Source organism: Canis lupus, chromosome 31 (genome assembly GCF_011100685.1).
Source record: "Canis lupus familiaris isolate Mischka breed German Shepherd chromosome 31, alternate assembly UU_Cfam_GSD_1.0, whole genome shotgun sequence".
NCBI classification, from domain to species: Eukaryota; Metazoa; Chordata; class Mammalia; order Carnivora; family Canidae; genus Canis; species Canis lupus.
The window spans coordinates 32,843,809-32,868,259 of record NC_049252.1 but is presented as its reverse complement, the minus strand read 5'-3'; the positions used below and the strand labels follow the sequence as shown (position 1 = coordinate 32,868,259).

The following is a 24,451-nucleotide window of genomic DNA, read 5'->3' as shown; positions in this document are numbered from 1 at the left end:
GGGAATATTTTCTGTAAGAACGGAGGTGCTGTATGTCCTGGTACTGAACTCCCAAGAACTTCTGACTTCCCATTTTTCCCCTGATTCTGCACGGGGGCCCCAGACCTTTCCTTTTCCTTCCTGTTTTATTTCCTGTGACCATGTCTTGATGATTGTTTTGGTTCCCTGTTCTCAACTTGGTTTCATCTTCACCATGCTGAGATAAATGCGTATCATGGAGATTAACTGACACATGTTAGTTAATTTGTAAAAGGAATAAATGTTGTGGAAACTAACATGTTTAATTTAACATCTTTTAAAAAAAGGGGGGGGCCATGAGAGAATCATGCAGTATTCACCTGAAAACATGGTTGAGTCTGAATATTTGGCCTGAAAAACAGAAAATTTTGGAAATAGTAAAGACCAATATCCTGTGGATTTTGTATTTCACAATGGAGTATGAATGCAAATGTATTTGAGAAACAAGTCACAGGCATTATCCATCCAGTTCTTGTTCCCAGTCAAAAGGAACTCAGAAGTTACTCTAATCAAATGCCTACATTTTGCAGAGACCAAAAGGAAAACCCAAAGACGTTAAGTGTTTTCCCCTATGTCCTGAGACCTGTTAAGGTCTCAGCCTCAGGCTTTAGGGCTTCTGATCTAAAGCTCTTTTATAACCAGTTCCCAAGTCAAAACACAAAATGTGAAAAATAAATGTTTAATTTAGCTAAATGGTGGCTTTTCTAGGAGGAAATTATGACAACTGAGTGATGTTTATTATAAAATGAGCCTGAGCCATTTCTTTCTTATTGAAGCATAATAATAATGATAATTTAAGTTATCTGAACCCTACTGAGAAAACATGCTCATCTTTTTCTAAAAGCTGTATGGAGTGTACCATAAATTGCTTGTTTTTTGCTCTCACTCAGGAGTTTTCCTTTTTTTACTTTTCTCTTTCGAAAACTCAGAGCCACTTTCTTTTGCATCCCCTATCCTTAGAACCAACAAAAGTCTGGATAGCAGTAAGCCATATAGGATAATGAATAAAAATATACAAGGAAATTTTTGTTGTCACCACAAATATTGAACTGGACATATAGTTATAATCCCTACGATTAGGGCTATAGGAAGGGGCAACATGAGGAGGTTGTTTTGAAATGATGGAATGGTTCTGTGTCTTGATTTTAATAGTGGTTACATGACTCTATGCATTTGTCAAAGTTTATATGACTGTCCAGGAAATAGTAGATTTTATTGCACATACATTAGATAAACAGATGGATAGATGGATAGATAGATAGATCCCATGATTATATATGGTCAACTAGAGTTACTTTTTAAATGTTAAATTGTATTAGGGTAATGATCTCTCCATCTCTTAGACTTCTACCTCTCACATGGATGTTACTTGTGGGAAAAATTTTAATCCAGCATGGACCTTTTCTTAAACTTGGCCACCATTCCTCCAAGGTGCCCTGTATTTTTCTTGCCTCCACATCCTGATCATCTTTTCTCCCTATGCCTCTCATCTTTCTCACATTATGGCAGGTACCCCTTATCCTACCTTTCCTTCCCCACCGTCCATCACAATTTCTCCAAACTAGGAGTCTCAACCTCTCCAAGAAGCTTCCTCAGACCCCCATGGTTTATAAATTTCTTGGTCCTCCAGACTCGCATGACTTACCATCCTTATATTTTTGTCTATTGGTACTCCTGCACTGCCTTGTAATATATACCAATCATTATTTACTATATTCTTGTCATCTCACTCTTTGAGAATTTTATCTATACTTCCCTGGTTAGGTAAACTATAACCCCTCCCTAGGGATGGATTCAGTGCTGTGCATATTATAATTGTGAATGGAGAACCAAAATGCCTAAGTGATTTGAAGGCTTGGAGTTAGACATGCCTGTATTTGAACATTCATGGGTAGGTGATCATCTTCATCTGTCAAGTGGGGTTAATAACAGGGTAGGATTGTCATGATGTTAAATGTGGTAACTTAAAATACCAACAGAGCAAATAGCACACAGCAAGTAGTAAGTTCATGGCTATTATTTATTCAACAAAGAATAACTAAGTAATTGCTGGGTGTCTGGGACATGGCAAACAAGCAAGCCAGATATAACCCCTGATTTTGTGAAGCATATCTTCTAGAGGGGAGGAAGCTCAAAAAATAAGTGATTTCTATTGTATTTTATTGAACCCCCAAGTCCTCAAGTCTTCTGTTATTATCCAAATATATGATGCCCACACTCATCTCACATATTGTGGGACATCCAGAGCTCTTTCAAATATTCTTGAAGATCCCTTGGGCATCTTACAGTCCTCTGGTCACCTCCCTTTCAATCCTTACTCCCACGGATTCCTGGCCCCCAGCTATGTCCCAGGCAAGATTGCAGCCTCTTCTGCTGCTCATTAAATATTGGAGGAAGATACTAAAACAATGTATAGAACAAAAGCCAATTTGAAACTAAGTGGCTGATGGCAGATTAAAGATGGCCAAATAGTTTTTGACATTCTTTCCCTGGACAGGTAGGGTCTCTTACCCCTCACTGAATCTGAGTGGGAATGTGATGACTTTGACCAATACAATATGGTGGATGTGGTGCTGCACCTGATCCTCACCCAAAGCCAACAACTTCCACTTCCTGTCTGTTGTAGCGCTTGCTCTTGGAACCTGAGATACCATGCAAGACATCCTACTGACCTGCAGGGAAAACCATGTGGAGAGGCTGTGAAACTTACAAGAGGAAGAGAATCATGCCTCCTCCAGCCTCCCTCCAGCATAGTCCAGCTGCCACCTGAATCCCATCAAGTGACTCCAGTCAGTGCCTCATGGAGCAGAAGAATCAGCAGACCTGCACGTTGAGACTATAATAAAATGGTTAAAATTTTTAGCTGTCAGCTTTGGGTGCTTTGTTTCCTAACATTACATAATCAGAGCAGCTGGTAGCATTGACACTTACTTCTTTTGATGATGACCAGCCCTCATCCTCTGGGTGTATATCCAGTTAGTTTTCTTCCTCTTTAAGCCCCTAAACTCCTTGGCCCAATATATAAAAACTAAAATTAAATCTGTTTCAACTACTCCTATTTCCGACTGGTTTGGTACCAGGTGCTCATCTGCACAAATACAAAGCTCCTCTGGGGTATCTCCTGAATCAATCTTGTCAACCTTGGTGAGACAATTCTAAAAGATTTGAAACAATAGCTCTTCTTTAACTGGTCCCACATCAAATTCTCTAGGAGGGACCCTCTCACCTCTAGGACATAACTCAAGAGGTGACATAGATGGGTATTTCTCTAAGCTATCCAAATAGATGGACAATCTCAGTAAAACCAATATGCTTACTATAAAACATGGTTTTGTACTGCATCCACACAACTAGGTACCTGCTCATAAAATTCCTTCCAGAGAGTACTTTGGGATTACCAAATCTTTCCCACGAAGTATCAACCGAGGAGGACCATAAGGTATTTATATGCATCCTATATGGAATAAACGCGAGGAGCTTTGTTTATAATTCTTCAGATTACATTATTCTAGCTACTATGGTTTGATCAATTATGTATATCTAAAGAACTAGTGTCACATGCTGGTCACCTGCCTGGGATATACACACAAATGTGTAAACGGTAGAAGCCACAGCAGGTGAAAGGAGGATGGCTTGACCCCTTCCTTCTGGTCTTGGTGGGCAGGTTCTTAGCTGCCCCCTTCATCAGTTAGCCAATATTCAGTCCTGCATAACCTAGAGACATAACCCACACAGAAGGGCCAGAAGGGCCAGAACTTTCTCCTCCCAGAGCCTGCTGGGGGTTCCAGGCAGAACCTTGGTTCAGTCAATCTCTTTCATAGAAACTAAAGGACTACAGAAAAGGAGAAGACTGAATGTGAAATGTGCAGCCTACTTTGAGAGTGACCACAGCAGGACCAGGCCAGGTCAAGCAGAGGGCCATGGCCATAAACGTCTCCAGGCAAGACCCCATCAACATGAGTCAAATGTGATTTCAGGCCCAGGCCTGCCCCTTTCACCATGCATAATCTGCTCTGTATGTCATCCTTGTCATGAAGGAAGGATTTCCATTAACTCTTTATCACTCGCTTCAAAAGTTTGCAACCTCAAGCCAGTTCCCATCTAAGAGGTGCCTCCCAGGGACCTATATAATATGAAAACTGTCTGTCTTCATTCCTGCCCTAGTGCTGGCTTGGTACATAGTACTGTGTGCGATTCAATAAAAAATTTTAAAAAATCAAACAAATAGGAAAAAAACCACATCAGGGCAGCTGACACAGGCCGTTTAGTCAAATAAATGTACTTTATTTTCAGCTAACTCAATTGCAAATAAAATGAAACAAGTAAGGGGTGTAACATCTAAAATTAAAAAAAAAAAAATGTTTTCCAAGGTCTGAGTTGGCTTCATAGGGCTACCTAAAAATTCTTCCCGAAAAAGCACTCTTGATGCAGGTAAGTGGGGGTGATCATAGTCTCTTGATATCCACCTTCCTTCGGTCATTAAAGCAAAAGCAGAGCCACAACCACTTCTGTTTATAACTTTTAAATATAGGACAGAATATTTTAGTTTGTAGAAATTACCTGAGAATATGTGCATGAAGGGAAAATGAAATAAAAACTTGGGGCAACATTCGTAAAAAATCCAAGTGGACAGAAGAGTTCTTCCCAGACATAAGCAATTGCTTAAATCATCAAGGTAAGTGTGGATGCACTAACTCGTGGGGCTTTGTAAATCCAGAATCACTGTGTGTGTGGCTGTGAGGTGCCTAGAATGCATGAGGCACTACAGCACAGTGCTCTGGAGACAGTCTAGATGAAACCAAATCCCGAGGTCACAACTTACCAGCTGTGAGGAAATCATAAGTGCCTGGGCCTCTGTTCTCTTAGCTTTCGAATTAGTTTAGAAAGAGAAAGTGTTGATCTGAGCATTAATGCAGAATAGTGCCTGGTGCAGAGTGAACACACAAGGCTATTAGCTATTACCAGTAAGAAATCTTTGGGTACAGCCCCTTGGGTTCAGATGGATGAGATATTATAATCTCATTTCCCAAGTGGCCTTGCTGAGCACCAGAGGATGTGGAGCCCTGGAAATAGGCAAACAGCCATGCTCCCCGGCTCCTGGCCTCTGGGCAGTCGCTGCCTCTGTGAGCCAATCAGTCAGTACACAGCCCTGAAGGTGTATATACATAGTATTATATATGCTAATTAATATATTATTAATGATGCAGGGGCATCATTTTAGCTCATATGCTATGCAGAGATGCAAACATTCTTCTTTTCTGCAATGGTTTTAGTCATCCTTAACAGCTGGAGAGAGTCATTAGGGGACAAGCTTTAAATCTGCCAAGGAAGTATCCCGCAAATTTTCTGCTTTAAACCCATGATATGGCTCCCACCCTTTTAGGTAAAGACTCCATTTTTCAGATTTTCACCTGCTTTGGGGGAGGCTGGTCTGATCCAGTGCCCGGGATGGAGCACAGAAAGTCCACTGGGACTTGTGCTGGGACTGACTGACCAGGCTAGCAGTCCTTGTCATTTGTGCTGTGCCATTTCTGACTCTTTGCAGTCTCATTATCTGGTCCCCAGCCTTTTGTCCCTACTGCCTATATGAATCAGCGCTCCAGGAACAGAGCTGCAGCTCCTTGTTCAGCCACAAGACTTCCAGATACTGAACATGGACACCCCTGGGTGGGTGGGGGGGCATCCAAATGTCTTTCCAGCTTTCTCCCTCCATCACTCAGTCCTGACATGGATTTCAGCCTGGAAGGGCAGGGTCCTCTCCCTGCACATCTGCCATCTGTCCCACTACACTCCAGGAGGGAAAAGGGGTGTCCCTTCTCCTTTTCTGGTAGAGTTTCCTCTAATCCTTTCCTCTTTCCCCCAGGGCCAGTCCCTCAGGGTAGCCTCCATTTTCTGGGGAAGGTCCTCTCTGATCCAAACCCATCAGGCAAGATGTTGAAAGGGAGTCACCAAGGAGAACAAAGATGAAAATCCACTGCTTCGTATCCTATAGCCACAGTGCCCAAGGGTGTATGTGTGTGTGTGTGTGTGTGTGTGTGTGTGTGTGTGTGTAGAGTTGTTAAATAGTTGCTTTTCCACTTAAAATGAGCCATAACTTCTGAATACAAAGAAAAAGGAAAAAGAAAAAAAAAACTATAAGCATGTGTGGTGACAGATGTTGACTGGATTTAGTGATCATCATTTGGCAATGTATACAAGTATCAAATCATTACGCTGTACATCTAAAACTAAGATAATGCTGTATGTCAATTATACCTCAATAAGGAAGGAAGGAAGGAAGGAAGGAAGGAAGGAAGGAAGGAGGAAGGAAGGAAGGAAGGAGGGAGGGAGGGAGGGAGGGAGGGAGGAGGGAGGGAGGGAAGGAAAGAAGAGAAAGCGCCCCTCTCACCGCCGCAGCCATCCATACCACCCCCCGCCAGTAGAACTAAAGAAAGAACAGAAAGAAAGAAAGAAAGAAAGACAAGAAAAGAAGTTAGGGAAGGCACTCCTCATGGTGTGGTGCTGAGAAGCTACCAGGTAAAGGCCCTGGCAGGAGTTTCTTTGCAGAAAAGAGCTGGAAGCAAGGCTGAGAAGGAAGGTAGAGGCAGGGATTAGAGTCACAGGAAAGAAGAGCCTGTGGGAAATCCTAAGGGTTGTGGTGGGCTGCAGGGAAGGCGGCCAGTCTATGCTGAGTATAGAGATCAGATGGGAGGGTGGGAGGACAGCATGTGCCTGTGTGTGTCTAGGTCAGGGGTTGCAGGGAGCAATGAGCAGTTAGAAATGAAAAACAGGGTAGGTACGCTGGGGATATAGAGGTTGGGAGTTGACAAGTTGATGGCAGGGCTGGAGAGCCAGGCAGCAAAATTGAGATTCAGTGCATTGGGCGGAACGGAGTTCACACGATGGAAGCCTGCACAGGGGTGTGATGCTCTCCTTGCCTGAGGAAGGGTCTTCTCCACAGGGTTCCCGAGTAGTACTCAGGGGAAATCTAGAGTTCTGTCATTGGGTGACAGAGCCCTCTACATGGGAGAAGGCAGGACTCTGAGCTTACAGCCCTCAAAGTGTCATTGTGAGCATTATGTGCTGCCTTGACATCTGGTGAAGCCATGAGGGCCTTGAATAACCCAAGCCCCGGTTCCCCTCTTCATTCTGCTCTTGCACTAAAAGTCTCCAAGCCAAACCACCCTCCTCTTAGATCTTGCTCATCTCAGAGCAGAGGGTTTCAGTTCCTGCCAGCCTGCAAAACTATTCAAACAGCCAACCACAGCATCTTGGGAACCAGGGGTCTTGAAGGAAAAAAATAAAAATAAAAAGAGGACAAATTGTATTAGCCAGTTGGCTTAGCTATTTACAGTAGTGGCCCACAAACTGCCTGGACCATTTTCCTTGTTGAGATAAAGGTTTTGAGTACAGTCACTGCTGCATGGAGTCTTACTTATGTGTCCATAAATTGCACACATTTATTGTTGTAGTAACGTTTTGTGTATACTACAATATATTAAAACTTTAAGAGAGTAAGATAAAAATTATGATCATAAAAACTCTAATATTTTCTTCCTCCCTGTGGACCCCTAAGACCATGCAAGGTACTATTTATTCCAGATAGTCCAGTTCCCCATCCCAGGGGGAGGAAAAGACCTCTAGAATTTAGGTCATGTCATGTCAGCTCAGGAATTACTACCTCTAATTTCATGTTCATGTGGGAAGACAAGTGATTTCACTCAGAGATCCTGTTATCACTCCTGGGATGACACCTCAGGGAGCCTGGTCCCTCGATACAGCCTCAAGATCGCCTCTCAGATGCTTGGCCATAAAAAGACCAGAAGAAGCAGAAGGCCCCGGGAACAAGGAGGCAAGTGTGATGGTCACTCTGTCAGTAGAAATGTCAAAGTCCTCTCTCAGCGGTGTCATTTTGCTTAGCATTCTAGACTTTCTCCTTACAGATGTCATAAACATACTTAGTGCAATCATAAAAATGCCATTTGGATCAAAGTGACACACTGTCATCTCTCTGCCTGCATCTAAATGTTCAGATTATTACTCCCAAGCTGATGTAGAAGGCCAGGCAGCTGTGCTGCCAGGAATCTTTGCTCTCCCTCACCCTCCCACCGACAAGGCTACAGACCTACCATCCGTCCATCTCTGCTTTCTTTCCTCTGCAGCCCAAAAGGCAAGACATTCTCTGCCACCCGTTATTCCCTTCCCAAACCATCCACTCCTTGTTTATTCTGAACCTCTCTCTCCCTCCCTGCCAGATCATTCTTACCAGTATACAAACTGATCCATCATGAAAAGGTACCTCCTAACCCCTCACCCACAGAACTCAGGCTTCTCCTTTCTTTGCTCCTCTTTTTTTTTTTTTTTAAGATTTTTTATTTATTCATGATAGACATAGAGAGAGAGGCAGAGATACAGGCAGAGAGAGAAGCAGGCTCCATGCAGGGAGCCTGATGCGGGACTTGATCCCAGGTCTCCAGGATCACGCCCTGGGCCAAAGGCAGGCGCTAAACCACTGAGCCGCCCAGGGATCCCCATTTGCTCCTCTTTGTTGTGAAGCAAGCTATACTTACAACTTTCTGTCTGAACCTAGTCACCTCACCACCCTTCTATCCTGGCCCTGTCCTCTATTCTCCCCGATACTCACATTATCTTGCCAAGGCCAGTAACCTGCCTCCTACCTCTATGCCATCCTCCCATCCAACCATTCAGCTGTATTTGGGATAGTTGACCACCTCCTTCTTCACAACATATGCCCCTCTCTTGAATTTCTGGTGCCGTGTCCCTCTGGCTTTCTCTCTGGGGCTCCTTCTCTGTCAGCTTTGCTGTTTCCTGCTCTTTCTCTATGCAACCTCTTGTGCATTGTCTTGGAAATTGACTTTAGTCTTGCCTCTCCATCTACTGTCCCTTCTTAGTCCCATACCACTTGGGTTCTCTCTAGTCCAAAAGTTGATCCTTGGCTCAGTCTTCTCTTTTGAGCCTCAGATTTGCATTAACAATTTCCTGCTTGATACTATCACTTGAACATCTAGCAGGTGATTCAAACTTAGTATGACCAAAACATCAGTCTGGTTTCTACCCTCCAGAGTCTATTTATCCCTGAGTTCCCTGTATATGACATCATTGCCCTCTGGATGACTAAACTAAAGATCCAGGAGTTCACCCTGTCCTCCTACTCTCTCGATCCAATCAGCCACCAAGCCCTACATATTAGTTTCTTGCTGTAAGAAAGTGTCACAAATTTGTGGCTCAAACAACACAAATTTATTATCTTACAGCTCTGTAGGTCAGAAGTCTGACATAAGTATCCCTGGGCAAAAGTGAAGGTGCTAGCAGGACCGTGCTCCTTTTTGGAATCTTTTTGGGAGAGCCATCTCCTTTTCATTCAAGTTGTTGGCAGCATTGTCTTCCTTACAATGGTAGGATCAAGAACCCTTTTCCTACATGGCTGCCAGCTGAGAGCCTTTCTTGGTTTCTAGAGGTCACCCATCTTCCCTCCTTCCACCACCTTCTCACAGCCTTTCCCCATCTCCAAAACCACCAATGGTGGGTTAAGTTGCTCTTGTGCTCTGAATCTCTTCTTCTTCTATTGCATCTCTATGATTCAGCTGGGAAAGATACTTTGTTTTTAAGGGTCTGTTGGATTAAACCCACTTGGTAACCAGGGTAGCCTCCCCAACTCAAGGCCTGCACTCTTAATCACCTCCACGTAGTCCCCTGGACCATGTAGGGTGACAGTCACAGGTTCTGGTGAGTATACACACACATCTTCAGGGGCCATTATTCTGCTCACATCACATCTGTTCTGTACCCAGTGCATATATCCAATGGCTTCACATTTCTCTCTCTACCCCACCACCCTCAACCATACCACTATCCTCTGTCACTGGGCTGACCCAATGGTTAACTCACTGTCCTTTCTGCTTCTACCCTTAATCTTCCCCACAAAGTAGACAAATCTCTCATCTCCAGCCTAACCCTTCTCTGGCTTTGTTTTATTACTGAGACTCAAATTCAAATACAAAAAAGGCTTTTGTGATCTGCTCCCCTCTCTTACGCTGGAGGCTTCTCTTCCAGTGGCCCTAGTGCCTTCCTCTCCAGACTGTTGTACTTCCTGTTCTTGGAAGATTCTTAACCTTTCTTTAATTCTTTAAATGCTTGATTGTATCCCATCTTAGGCAGCAGACCAAATGCTGTCTTCCTCAGCACTACCTTCCCTAACCAACTTAATTCAAATCAGACCTCTGGTCTCACCCATCCCAATTATGATCACATTGCCCTGCTTACTTCCCACACAGTAATTATCACAATTCTATTTATTTTACCTTTTTAAATTTATATTCAACTTGTTTATTGTCTCTCTCTCCAAGTTGAACAAAATGGAGGGCAACCATTGTATCTACAGTGACATCCAGTCTCTCCAGTCAGTAGTTCAGGGCTTCATACTTGGCAGATGTGTGATAATTATCTGTTGACTGGCTGAATAAACAATGAATTATATGAGCACTCCTGAAACCTGAGAGGAAAATTCTCAGGAAGGCATTGATCCATGCCATCATTTTATTAGAGTAAATAGGGAAAAATAACTCTGATAATAACCGTGAATACCACCCAGATTCTGGAAAGCAGAAAACCAACAGAGAAAAAATATTGTTTCTGCCTTAAGAATTAAGAGCAGCTGAACTTTTTGCTTCGAGGTAAGCATACATGAGGTAGAGAACAAATTATGTCAGTCTGAGCTAGTTCAACTCCTGAAGATCCATGACGACTATTATCACAGTGATAGATGGGTCCTGCTCACCACAGGCACGAAATAAATTGTTATTGCCATGAGCTCTTGCTTGTCTGTGCTTAGTATACAGGGATGTGTTATGTGTGACCATCTGCAATCTTTTTTATTATTGACTTTTACAGTTTATATTGCCCTTCTAGAGATAATTTGTTCATTGCTTCAGAAAAAAGAACATATCTGTTTTATTCAAACAGTTAAGGTCTCTACTGCTTGGTTATTTGGCCTCCATCCCCACACACATCTTTTCTGAGACACCTTTATGGCTAGGTCACTTTTCATCTAAAATCTATTTCCATGATCTGTACTCCTTCCCTGACAAACATTTCAAAAGGTACAGCTTGATCTCCTTGCTACACATCTAAAGCAATAGCATTCAATTGGGGCAATATTATGCCATAGCAGACATTTGGTATTGTCTGGAAAAGTTGTTGGTTGTCACAGTGTGAGGGGGGAAAGGTGGTGGACTGGCATATGCCAAAGGCCAGGATGCTGCTAAACCTGCTACAATGCACGGGACATCTCTCTACAACAAAGAAGTGTCTGATTTAAAATCCCAGTGGTCCTGGGGTTGAGTAATCCTGTGCCAGAGAGGGAAAGAGCACATCTCCATCATGTGCTCAGTCTCTTCCTGGCAGCATAACAGGGAGTTGAGAGGGGCGCAAGATGTGCCACCCAAGCAAAGGTTCATTTGGCCCCTCAGAGATTCCTCTCTACAACTGACCTACAGATTAATATATTAGCCTAAACAATTTGTAATAGATTGCTGGACTTTATTTCAAAGCAATACATAGCAGTTGAAATCCACTTGATCTTCTCTGTGGTGTGTGGTGCCCCTGGCTGCTTCTTCCTCCCTGAAACCTGTCTTCCTTTTGTCTCAGGACACGTCTTCACTGGGTACCCCCCTCAACTACCTCCTTCCTGTCTCCTTTGTGAACTTCTGTCCTCCTACCCTCCCACAAACAGTGGCATCTCTTCATTTCACATCTCTTCCTAGACAATCACATTCACTGCCTATTTTTTTAAAGATTTTATTTATTTATTAATGAGAGACACACAGAGAGAGAGAGGCAGAGACACAGGCAGAGGGAGAAGCAGGCTCTATGCAGGGAGCCTGACGTGAGACTCGATCCCGGGTCTCCAGGATCAGGCCCTGGGCTGAAGGCAGCACTAAACCGCTGAGCCACCCGGGCTGCCCTCACTGTCTATTTTTATCCCTTCTTGTATGCTGGCAACCCTGGAAGTAGGTACCAGGACCAGATTGCTACTGGGCTCCTAACTTCACTGTCCATTTGCTTCCAGTTGTTTACGAGAATGTCCCCTGAGCATCTCAAATTCATTGTGTCTAACACAGAGCTGTTACTCTGCTTCCCATCCACAGTCTTGCTTTTTCTCCTCTTTATTGGTGAATGTATCACTGTCTACCCAAGACCCAACCATGGTGATCAGTCTTGGTTCTTCCCTTTCCCATAGAATAATTTTCAATCAGTACAACTCTGGGATTGAATCAGGTCATTGTTTCTCATTGATGCCTCTCCCATCCTTCTCCTCTCTTTGTCCTCACTGACTTTGCCTTTGCTCAAGTTAGCACCATTTTCCCCACAGCCACCAGAGCCTTCACCTAGTGGATCTTAGGGATTCTGTTTTTTCCTTTTCTCATTGGGGATCCTCTCGTCCACCAAAGTGACTCTTCTAAAATGAAAATTTGATAATTTAAACCAGCATCCCAATGTTTTATAGCAGCAATGTCCACAATAGTCAAACTGTGGAAGAAGCCTCAGTGTCTATCGGCAGATGACTGGATAAAGATGTGGTCTATGTATACAGTGGAATATTACTCAGCCATTAGAAATGATAAATACCCACCATTTGTTTCAACGTGGATGGAACTGGAAGGTATTATACTGAGTGAAGTAAGTCAATCGGAGAAGGACAAACATTACATGGTCTCATTCATTTGGGGAATATAAAAAATAGTGAAAGGGAATAAAGGGGAAAGGAGAGAAAATGAGTCGGAAATATCAGAGAAGGAGACAGAACATGAAAGACTCTTAACTCTGGGTAGCAAACAATGGGTGGTGGAAAGGGAAGTGGGTGGGGAAATGGGGTGACTGGGAGATGGGCACTGAGGGGGGCATTTGATGGGATGAGCATTGGGTGTTATGCTAGGTGTTGACAAAGTGAACTCCAATTAAAAAAATATACAAATAAATAAATAAGTAAATATTTAAAAAATAAAATAAAAAGTATTTTACCAAAAAAATAATAAATCTACCACTTTAATACTTTAATGGCTCCTGTGTACTTGGCCTGCCAAGTACTGGCCCACCCAACCTGTCTCCCCAGACTTGATTCTCTCTGCATCTTTCCACACACCCAACATTTGAGTCCCACTGAGCTTCTTATATTTATCAACCTGTCTTGCCTATTTCTCACCTCATATCCTTTCCTTACTATGGTTTCTACTCAAAATTTTTACACACAGGGAGAGAGAGACTAGCTCTAAGACCCTTCCTGAACACTCTCTATCTTCCTTCCACTTACACAACTGAGCAGCCTCTCTTTGCGTCTTCACTGCTCTGGTGGATAACTCTGTCTCAAAGTCAATGGTTTATTGCACTTATTTGTATATCTTTATGTCTTCTTTTATACTCTATCCTCTTGAATGTCAAAGAGCCATGTTGTGTACTACATGTCTAGCAAACAGTGCAGTAGCAGGAACAGAGCTGGCACAATAATTATTTGTTGAGTTCATTAATGGGAAAAGCATCCACTTTGCTTGAAACACCTCTGTAATCCTTGGTGCAGCTAATCTTTGGGACTGAAATATCAACCACTCTGGTATGAAATCCAATTTGCCACAATCTTTTTTTGCATCATGAAAGTTTAATGTTCACAAGGCTTGAGGAAATTAAAATATAATAATACATTAATAGCCCTTCCTCATGGAAATAAAAGGCTGTGATAAACATTTATGTAAATCGATTTTCATCTTAAATCACCTCACTCTTTCCAATTACAAAGTCTCAGTGAAAGTCAATACCATACATCTTTCAGAGTTTCCTAACCATAAAGTAACTTGTAGTTGCCTACTTATTTATGCAAATAATTATTAGTTCCATGATCTATAGCAAATCTAAAAGCATCCAATGCCTATGAATGCTAATCGATTCAAAAGCTTACTTACATACCACTTCTCCATCCCCTCTCCCTCTGAATATAATGAACAATTTAACACAGGGAAGGATGGACTCTGATAATTTGTTCAAATATTCCTTTATGAATAAAATTTTAGTAATACCTTTGGACTATTCCATCAATATATAACCAATGACTCAAATATATCAAAAGTCATAAAATTATCAATTTCATATCAGAAGCCTATTGACCAATGATAAGCATAAAAATGCAACACATTATAAAAGGAGAACTGATAGTGTGAAGGCCTTTCTTACCCATCACATAGCAAGCAGATAGACATATTCCTCAAGATTCTTAGGTTGCAAGTAGTAAGACCCTAACTCTGTCTAATGTAAACAAAGGCAGGGAAGAATTTATTAGAAGAATATCAAGACCTCACAGTATCTGTGAGGGAGATTACAGACTTGGGCTTGGAATCAAGAAGTAGGATGAGCAGCTCCAAGAGGCAAAAATGTAAGAATAGTAGGGCCATCCCACAATGGGAAGGATGTGATCAGGGGGTCTACAACATAAATGAATGAACTCCAACTATTTTTATTTTCTTCCCTTTGTTCAAAACTCACTTCTAAGGACAACATATCCAATTAGCTCCAGTTGGATCATACCCACCCTTTATGTAGAAGAGAGTAGAGCACTGAATTATAGTCTTAGTGAGCTTGGGCTGGCATAGCAGAATCCCACATACTGGTGGCTTAAACCACAGAAATGGATTTTCTCACAGCTCTGGAGCCTGGAAGCCTGAGATCAGGATGTCAGCATGCTTGGGTTCTGGTGTGGAGCCTCCTCCTGGCTTGCAAACAGCCACCTTCTTGCTGTATCCTCACATGGCAGAAAGGGAGAGAGCTCTCTGGTCTCTCTTCTTATAAGGACATTAATCCCATCATGAAGGTTCCACCCTCATGACCTCATCATACCCTAGTCACCTCCGAAAGGTCCCACCTCCAAATACCATCCTATTAGCAATTAGACCTTCAACATACAAGTCTTAGGGAGACACAAACATTTAGTCCGTAGCAGTTCCTCCAGATTATAACCCATGAGGAAGAAGTAATTGTCCACAAAGGGCACGGGTCTGCCTAAATGGCCAGACAATAACATTAAATTAGTAAGTGAAATGACTTTGTATAGGTCATGATATAATTATGGAAGACGATGAAACATTGACAAATTTAATTGAATTAAGAATAGGGATTAATTGAGCTGGAATAATTTTAAAGCCAACTAAACTACATCAAACATAATCCTATGAATATGCAAATTGTTGAAATAAGCATCACTTCCTTTTCCCTGTTTGCTTTTTCCCCATTCATTAGTAGTTTCCCTAACAGAGAAGTAATGACTAGGCTTTAAAAGGTTAAGAAAAATAAATGAGGGCAAAAAATGAACACTGGTCACATCTTATATGTTATGCCTATTTTGAGATTTGGTGGGAAAAAATATGAATTCCTTTTGACAGCAAAGCACAGGCTCCAAGGGGCACAGTGAGTGGAGGGCACATTGCTGATCTCTTATGGGGGTCAGACACTATTCTAGGGCTTTATAGGTACTAATGCACAACAACCATATGAGGTAAGTACTATTGTAATCCTCATTTTACAAATTCCTTATGTTTGCAACATCAATTGGTTCCCTCTAGTAAAATCACACCCAGAGTAGAAATAAGCACTTGCATGTTGGGAGCTGGTAACGTGGCAGTGATCCAAGGGCCTGGTCAGGTATGATAGACATAGTGGGGAACTAAACAGATAACACCTCTGCCCTCATGGTTCTGGTGTTCTAGAAAGGAGACACATGATGGATAAGAGTGATAGGTAAATATATAGTATGTTTGGAAGTGATTAAGCTAAGTAGGGAAATTAACCATGGAAGCAGCATGAGAATTTGGGGGGAGGAAGGAGCAATCTTTTTTTTTTTTTTTTTTGTATTTTTTTTATTAGAGTTCGATTTGCCAACATATAACACCCAGTGCTCATCCTGTAAAGTGCCCCCCTCAGTACCTGTCACCAGTCCCCCTGCCCACCTCCCTTTCCACTACCCCTTGTTCATTTCCCAGAGTCAGGAGTCTCTCATGTTTTGTCACCTTCTCTGATTTTTCCCACTCATTTTCTCTCCTTTCCCCTTTAATCCCTTTCACCATTTTTTATATTCCCTGAATGAATGAAACCATACAATGTTTGTCCTTCTCCGATTGACTTACTTCACTCAGCATAATACCCTCCAGTTCTATCCACATTGAAGCAAACGGTGGGTATTTGTCATTTCTTATGGCTAATATTCCATTGTATACATAGACCACATCTTCTTTATCCATTCATCTTTCCATGGACACCGAGGCTCCTTCCACAGTTTGACTATTGTGGACATTGTTGCTAGAAACATTGAGATGCAGGTGTCCTGCCATTTCACTACATCTGTATCTTTGGGGTAAATCCCCAGTAGTGCAATTGCTGGGTTGTAGGGTAGCTCTATTTTTAACTCTTTGAGGAACCTCGGCAATCAGACTACCAAAAGGAATAAAAGGCATTCAAATTGGCAAAGAAGAAGTCAAATTCTCCCTCTTTGCAGATGACATGATACTGTACGTAGAAAACCCAAAAGACTCCACCCCAAGATTGCTAGAACTCATATAGCAATTTGGCAATGTGGCAGGATACAAAATCAATGCCCAGAAATCAGGGGCATTTCTATACACTAACAATGAGACAGATGGATAACAGTATCATTCCTGTTGAGAACTGACCTGAACGGGACGTAGGGAACCATTTCTCAAAGAGACCACATGGGTGAATGTTTCGTGTTACAGGACACATTAACCTGGTAAGAAGCTGGAGGAAAATCAGCCCGCATCTTTCCCCTCCAACCACCTACTTCTGCACAGGGCTGGTATCAGAGATCAGCCATTCTGAAACTCTTTACTGCATGACTTATATATGTCTGGAGATTCTGCTTTGGGGTCCAACTAAAGCTTTTGATTCCATCAACAGAACACAACTTGAGTGCTGATATTAGCCTCTGGGGTTGGTGGTCATTTTGTATTTCTGCTTGAGCATCTTTCCACCAATATCAGAGTTAGATCAAGACAAGGTTTTCAGGCTTTTCTGCATTGATTGAGGGTGGGGGCGATCCCATGTCCTATGCCCTTCTCACAAACCTCCACTGCCTTGCCCAATCTAAAGGTTTTCTGGTTCAGCAGTTTTCTTTTCTCCTCAATTGGCAACTTTACTCCCTGCTGTATACATGATGACTCTAAATTCTTACTACCTTTTACCTTCAGGGCTCCCCAAAGGCTATTTTTCATAAATAAATTAAAAACCAAAATGGTGACATCTGAAAACAAAACAATCCCAACTGAACTCTCCCTGAGCTATTAATATAGCATTGCTTTGCCATCTAATGTCTGCTTTTCTGGAAGCATCAGATTCCCCTAAGGAGTCCTTGCATTTAAGCACTTAGAAGAAAATATCTTTTGCAGTTCAGAAGGTGCTCCTGAGCAATTGGCAACTACCAGGAAGATCCAATGACTCTAATATTATGATCAGTGGTGGGGTGAGCATACCAGAAAAGAAAGCAGGGCTTGATTGACCGCCAGTGATAAAATCCAGCCAACAAGGAGAATTGACAGGAAAATAAAGAAGCAGGAAGGGGGAAAGACACAGGAAAGTAAAGTGAGTGGTGAAGATGGGCAGGCAGCCTAGCAGCCGGGCAATCTGGCACAGCAACAATGTCATTGTCACCAGACACTGGACAGTGACTAACCATGGGTGGGAGCAAAGGTCTTCTCTGGTGTCTGCTCATGAGGCCTCAAATATCTTGGCTACTGACTGTGAGGGGTTGAATTATGCCCCTCAAATAGATATTTTGAAGCCTTAACCTCTGATCCGTGACCATGAGACCTTGTTTGAAAATAGTGTCTCTGCAGATATAATCAAGTTGAGGACACATGGGATTAGGCCCAAGTCCAGTGACTGGTGTGCTTATAAGGAGAGAAAGATATAGAGACACACAGACACACAAGGAAGAAGGTCATGTGTCAACGGAGACAGGGATTGAAGTGGTACAGCCACAAGCCAAGGGATCCCAAGGCTTGCTAGCAGCCACTAGAAACTGGAAAGGAAAGGAAGGACACACGTCTAGAGTCTTCAGAGAATATGTGGCCCTCAGGACACCTTGATCTTGGACCTCTGGCCTCCAAAAGTGTGAAAGAGGAAATTTCTGTTGTTTGAAGCTTCCCAGTTTGTGGCAATTTGTTACCAGCAGCCATAAAGTAACTAATACAGATAGCAGACTGATCCCAGGACAATGCCTCAATTTGAGCTAGACAGTAGCTGAGCTCACCTTCCAGATACAGAATGAATATCTGGTACAATTTTTTTTTCACCCACTTCCTATCTACACTTCCTACCTTTACTTGATCCAAGCAATGGACTATGAAGTTTCCAAAGTACATATTAAAGAAGAGATTGGGGATGCCTGGGTGGCTCAGTGGTTGAGCGTCTGCCTTCATTCAGCTCAGGGTGTGATCCTGGGGTTCTGGGATCAAGCCCTGCATTGGACTCCCTGCAGGGAGCCTGCTTATCCCTCTGCCTGTGTTTCTGCCTCTTTCTGTGTGTCTCTCATGAATAGATAAAATCTTTTAAAAAGAGAGAGAGAGAGAGAGAGATTGTATGAGAGATTAATAATCCACCATGGAGGTAATTTTTAAGAACTTCATTTTTCAGCTGCAATTTTAATATGTTAGGACTTTAAATTATCATTCAAGCATAAAGAGAGCTTGGAAAGGGTTGTAGGCTGGTGCCACATTTGCAAAAGTGTTTTCTCCTTAGAACAGGGTTTCTTAACTTCTGCATTGTTGGCATTTGAGGTTGTCATGGGGGACAGAGAGTTGCCCTAGCATTACAGGTTGTTGAGTAGCATCCTTGGCCTTTGTCCAATAGATGCCTATAGCGTCTTCCCCTCGGTCATGGCAATCAAAAAACATCTGATGGCCCAATATTCCCTAGGGAGAGGAGGCAAACTCATCCCTGGCTGAAAACCAGTTAGTATACTTACCCCATACCTGTCCTTTGCACTAATCACTTCAGTGAAGAGAGAAACATCTTTCGGCAGTTTTTCCAAAGAAGGAGTCCAGGATGACAAAGTGGATGCAAACTGATGTGACCTGGATCAGTGATACCATATAGGTACAGGCAATCCCAATGAATCAAAGGTGACTTAGCTGATCAGAAGAAGAGGGTTTGGGAAGGGTAAGGAAAACATTCAATGAGAGACAGAGACAAGCTCAGGCTTCAGTGCCCTAAGTATGCAGGAAGGCTGGTGCATGACCTTGATCAAGTGGCCCTTAGGAGTCTCACTCCAACTTGATGAAAATTCAAATGATCAAAAAGCAACAACAAATGGTCTCTGTGAAAGCAAGTTCTGAGAATGCCATACACCTTCTACATTCAAGTCAGTATCTGTCAGTCTACCCAGAGAGCTACATGGAGCATATCAAAATAACTGTTGTGCATGGCAACCTTGAGAAACTACTGAGAAGATTAAATTATCATTGATGTCAATTAAAAATAAAGTAAATTAAAAGTGCAACTCAGGTTTTAATGTTCTAGGGAATAAGAGGATTACCCTTCAGCTACATGGTCAAATAGTGAAATTCTGAATTTAGATATCAAGATATTTATTTAAGCAAACTCTTTCTCAGGAATCATGTATCAAGGTTAGTAAAGTTCCTAGCTTCTGAAACCATAGAAAGAATACTAAAATATTACTGGACCAGGCATAGTAGCCTAAATATTCAGACCAAGCTCTCATAGAACCAAAAGAGACCTAAATTCTTTATGGATCAGAGGTGGAAGTTTGACTAGAGCATACACAATGGGCCTGGAGATCATGTAAAGCAGCTAACAATACATTTACAGCTCTAGGCAATGAGTGAGTAAGTTCCTCCCCATTAGAGTCCAAGTCCGTAAGACCTTAATCAAAAGTTTGAGAAAAAAACAAGAGATACTCGGCATCTATGTGGCTCAGTTGGATAAGCATCCAACCCTTGATTTCAGCTCAAATCAAATCTCAGGTTTGTGGGATCTAACATCGAGTAGAGCTCCATGCTCAGATGGGGGATCTGCTTGAGATTTTCTCTCTTCCTCTCCCTCTACCTCTCCTCCTGTTCACATGTGCATGTGGGTGCTCTCTCTCTCAAATAAATAAATCTTTGTTTTAAAAAAGAAAGAAAAACAGAAGATGCCATTGAGAACCTCCTATGAAACTACACGCCTCACTCAAACTATAAGGATTGGGTTTTACATCTCCAGACACGTCCCACCTGCTTCCCTCCTGGAGCACTCACAGCTCATGTTGTCAGTAGCATTTGTTGTGTGATTACATCTTCAAGCAAAGCTCTTTGTCTGACAGATTGGATATTTTAGATATATTTTTTTTTCCTAAAGGATGTGAACTATTAAAAATGATCTCAGTAAAATATTATGCTTTATCAACTTTACCTTTTCTAACCTCAAAGGAGCCTTTAGGGCAATGTGCTCACAAACAGGCACCAAATCATGTTCCAAAGCAAGAGTCATAAGCCAGCCTGGCTGGGTCTCTGTGTCTTTTGCTCCTGGCTATTTCTTCTGGACTTGTGTTCCCCAACCTGTCTAGAAGCAGGTTGGTAGTTCATTAAGAATATGCAATTCCCTTCCTGTATAAGTGGGGGCCTAGAGTCAGACCCCTAGCTGGGGTCCAGGTGGCTCTGAGAATGTAGGAGCAGGAGCCAAGAGGCAGTTAGAACTTACTAACAGTCAACCCAAGAGCCAGTTCAGTGAGATGGAAGGAAGACACAGCAAGAGCAGGTGGAGAAGGCAGGGTGACAGAGCAGGATACAGAGCCTGGGGTCAGGCATTTCCTGAGGTGCCCAAGCATCACCAGAGTGGTGTTATGGATTAAATTGCATTCCCCTAAATTCACCTGCTGAAGAGCTAGCCCCTAGAACCTGAGAATGTGGCCTTATTTGGAAATAGGGTCTTTGCAGATGTAATTAGTTGAGGATTGGCCTTAATTCAATATGACTGGTGTCTTATAAAAAGGGGAAATTGAGACACAGACTCATACACCTTGTGCCTTGTGAAGATTGGACTTGTGTCTCCCTGAGCCAAGGAACTACCAGAAGCTAGAAGAGAAGTTGAAACAGACTCCTTCACAGCCCTCAAAAAACAAACCCTTCTTTCACATTAATCTTGGACCTCCAGCCTCCAATCTATGAGACAATACAGGTCTGTTGTTCAAGCCATCAAGTTTGAGGTGTTGTGTTACAGTGGCCCTAAATGCCAACATGGGTGGTATGCCTTATTGAGGGATTTGGCTGCTGCAAATCCCTGCTTGCTATGAGCAGAGGACAATTTTATTCCTTATTCTTTCCAGAACAACACAAGAAAACATTACTTATCTAATACCCCAAAGGAAACTTACTACAATCAAATGTTTTAATATTTGCCAAGTCTTTCTTTTTGAGACTTAGAGTTTTGATCACTTTATATCCAATAGTTTAAAGAGCATGGGAATATATCTGTGTGCCAATTTAAGTTACAGTTTGGGGCAAGAATAACATTTGATACTCCAAAACCACTTTTGTTCTGTTTTCATCTTTGAAATTTGTTTTAAAGGTCACATGGCAACTATTCCTCATTCTACAAGTTTTTCCAATAGGTTTTATGCCGAAACCAATAAAATTTTGACCTGAACTGACCCAACTATCTCTATCAACTATCTGTTTTGTACCCTTCTGTGGTTTGATAAATTAAAGGGTGTGTCAGAATGGTATGGAAGACAAAGTAATCACCAGGCAGAGAGCTTGGAGAAATTTAGATGGAATTTGCAAATTAAAGCAAATCTACCCCCGACCCCAATTCTTTCACCCTGACAAGGTAGATTTATGAAAAGAACCCAGCAAACTTCTACCTTGTACAGAACTAAATTTATATCTCAAATATTGGTGCCAGGGCCCAAAAATATATGCATTATCAACTCATAATATGAAGCCACAATAATCAGACTCTGGCTGTTCCCATTTAGCAGTAAAATACATACATTTAAGTGACAAAACGTCATTTGCTCAGAGATGTTAATTACATGATGATCTTAGGGGCAAGCATGTAAACAGTGGTTTGTTAGTGAAATCACAGCCTAACAATGTCACATAAAGGAGCCCAAGCCTCAGAGGGAGACAGACATAGATCCACACTCCTCACTCATCTTTGTGCTATTAGATCTGCCATCCTTGCTAATTTTCAGAGTTCAAATTATCAGTCAGAGTTCAAATTATCTTTGTTGGTATCAAACAAGCTTCATTTGTCCTGGATTTATTTATAATCTTTCTGATGATAATTCAGAGAACAAGTCATCCCCACAGTGACAGCATAATTATCTCTATGCATAGACTTGGGGGTATTGTATTTGTGCTAATATTCGTATGTTGGGGAGAATGAGAAATTGAAAAGACTGAAGATTGTTTGAAATTTGCAAAGACTGAAATCGGTTTTTAAAAAAGGTGGGGCAACAAAGATACACACAAACTGATGCAAGTGACTGTTGATGTGGGTCAGAGGTTGGGGAGAGCCCTCTATCATCTCCACGATGCGGACCGATACAAGGCAGCCATTAAAACCAGCGACACAATTGCTCCAAACATTTCACAAGATGGAAACCCAGACTTGTCAGTTTCCCCCTCAAAAACAAATCTCTCTCCAGTACCTCTATTTCCATCTATAAACACTTTCATAACCCAAGTGACCCAGGCTTGGGACCTCCTTCATTAATTTCACTGAGCTCTCAGGTGATGGGGAAGACAGAAATCAGTCCCATGGAATGTGCTCTGAACCAGGACAGCAAATGCAGAAGGGTCCATGGGTCTGCAGACATGAGATGCCCCACCCAGCTCGAGAGTTGGGAAAGGCTTCTTTCAATATGTCCAATCACATACCAAAGACAGATTGCATTTCACCTTCTCAGAATTGGGGAGAAGTATGTGCACTTCATTCCTCATGTAAAGGAAGCTCCACTCAGCCTTTTGTCATTTTCATTAGAACAAATCCAATAAAGAGCAGTGAGCAAATGGGATTTTTTTTCTCCACTGAAATATAAGTGCCACAAGAGCAGAAGTATTTTCTACTTTGTCCACACTTGACTGTTACAGGTGCTCGATAAATTTTTGTCATGAATGAATGAATGAATGAATGGTTAATAACAAATGAATTTCATCCCTCTCCTTCCATGGCCAGTGTGAGCCAATAGTCCTGGGAGTGTGAATCTGTTGGGGAGACAGGAACAAGCCTGGGTGGGCTGAACCAAAGACAGTCCAGAAGGGAAGGGATAAATCTAAGAGCACTAATCAGCCTGAGTGATCATCTGCCTAAACCAGATCCTCCCACCCAGCTCTTATTGCTGATAAACTGGTCATTCATCCCTACAAGTCTGGCTCTGTGTATTTAGTTGGGTCAGAAATCATAAGGGCAAAAAAAGGGCATTACCTATTGATCCCCTATAGTCCTTACACTTGGTATATGGAATGGATCAAGGGCACTGGGTGTCAATATCTGGATATAAAGCAGGAACCTTGAGTAACGAAGGAGAGTTGGTGAGATTAAAGGTTGTGGTGCAATGGAGACAAGTAGCTACTGAGAACTGCTGCAAATGGCCACTGCTGTCCACTCCACCATCCTGCAGGGCCTGGGCTTGTGGCCAGCAGCTGGTATTCACAGGAACAGAGCTGCTCGTAAAAAAGGGGGAACCTTAACAGCCCCGCCCCTTCAAGCTGGCAACACAGGCCACACTCTGCAGATGGCTATGTTTGCTCTTGAACCACAAGAGTGCAGCATGCCCAGGCATCCAGTGTTTTCTTGGCAATAGCGGTGGAACAATAATTACTGCTTTCTGGGTGATCTCAGCCAGGTCTGTAGGCAGGGATTCTAAATTATAATTAGCATGCTCTCTGTGTTTTGGGGAGCACTGGGATCCAGTTTGAGGATCCAGTTTCAAGTCGGTAGTGTGAGACTAAGGGAAGAGCAATGTCCCTGCCCCAAACTCCATCAGGCACAAAGAGGAAAATGAGTGGCTAATCTTTCCTTACCATGTGACTCCAGAGGCTTGAGTGTCATACCACCACTACTATTATCCCCATCACTTCCATCATCACCTCCACCACCATCACCATCACACCTTCACCATCTCCACCATCATGACTACCACCACCACCTCCATCACTTCTACCACCATCACCACCTCCATCACCTCCACTGTCACCACCACCACCATCTCACCTTCCTCATCTCCACCATCATGATGACCACCATCACCACCTCCACCATCTCACTGTCACCACTACCACCATCACCACCATACCTCCATCACCACCATCACCATCACCATCACACCTCCATCACGACCACCACCATCACCTCCACCATCATCATTATCACCATCTCT

At 42.5% G+C, this 24,451-nt stretch overlaps 1 long non-coding RNA gene across 2 annotated transcripts in view; it reads right to left on the bottom strand.

The window, feature by feature from the left end:
* LOC111093486 overlaps positions 1–20,732 on the bottom strand; it is a 45,605-nt gene extending 24,873 nt beyond the window's left edge. For both annotated transcript variants that reach the window (XR_005382014.1, XR_005382013.1), the window contains exons 1-2: positions 20,479–20,732; positions 19,034–19,199 (exon numbers count right to left, since the gene is read on the bottom strand). This is a non-coding gene — a long non-coding RNA (uncharacterized LOC111093486). The remainder of the gene's footprint in view (positions 1–19,033; positions 19,200–20,478) is intronic.
* Positions 20,733–24,451: the final 3,719 nt, after the last annotated feature.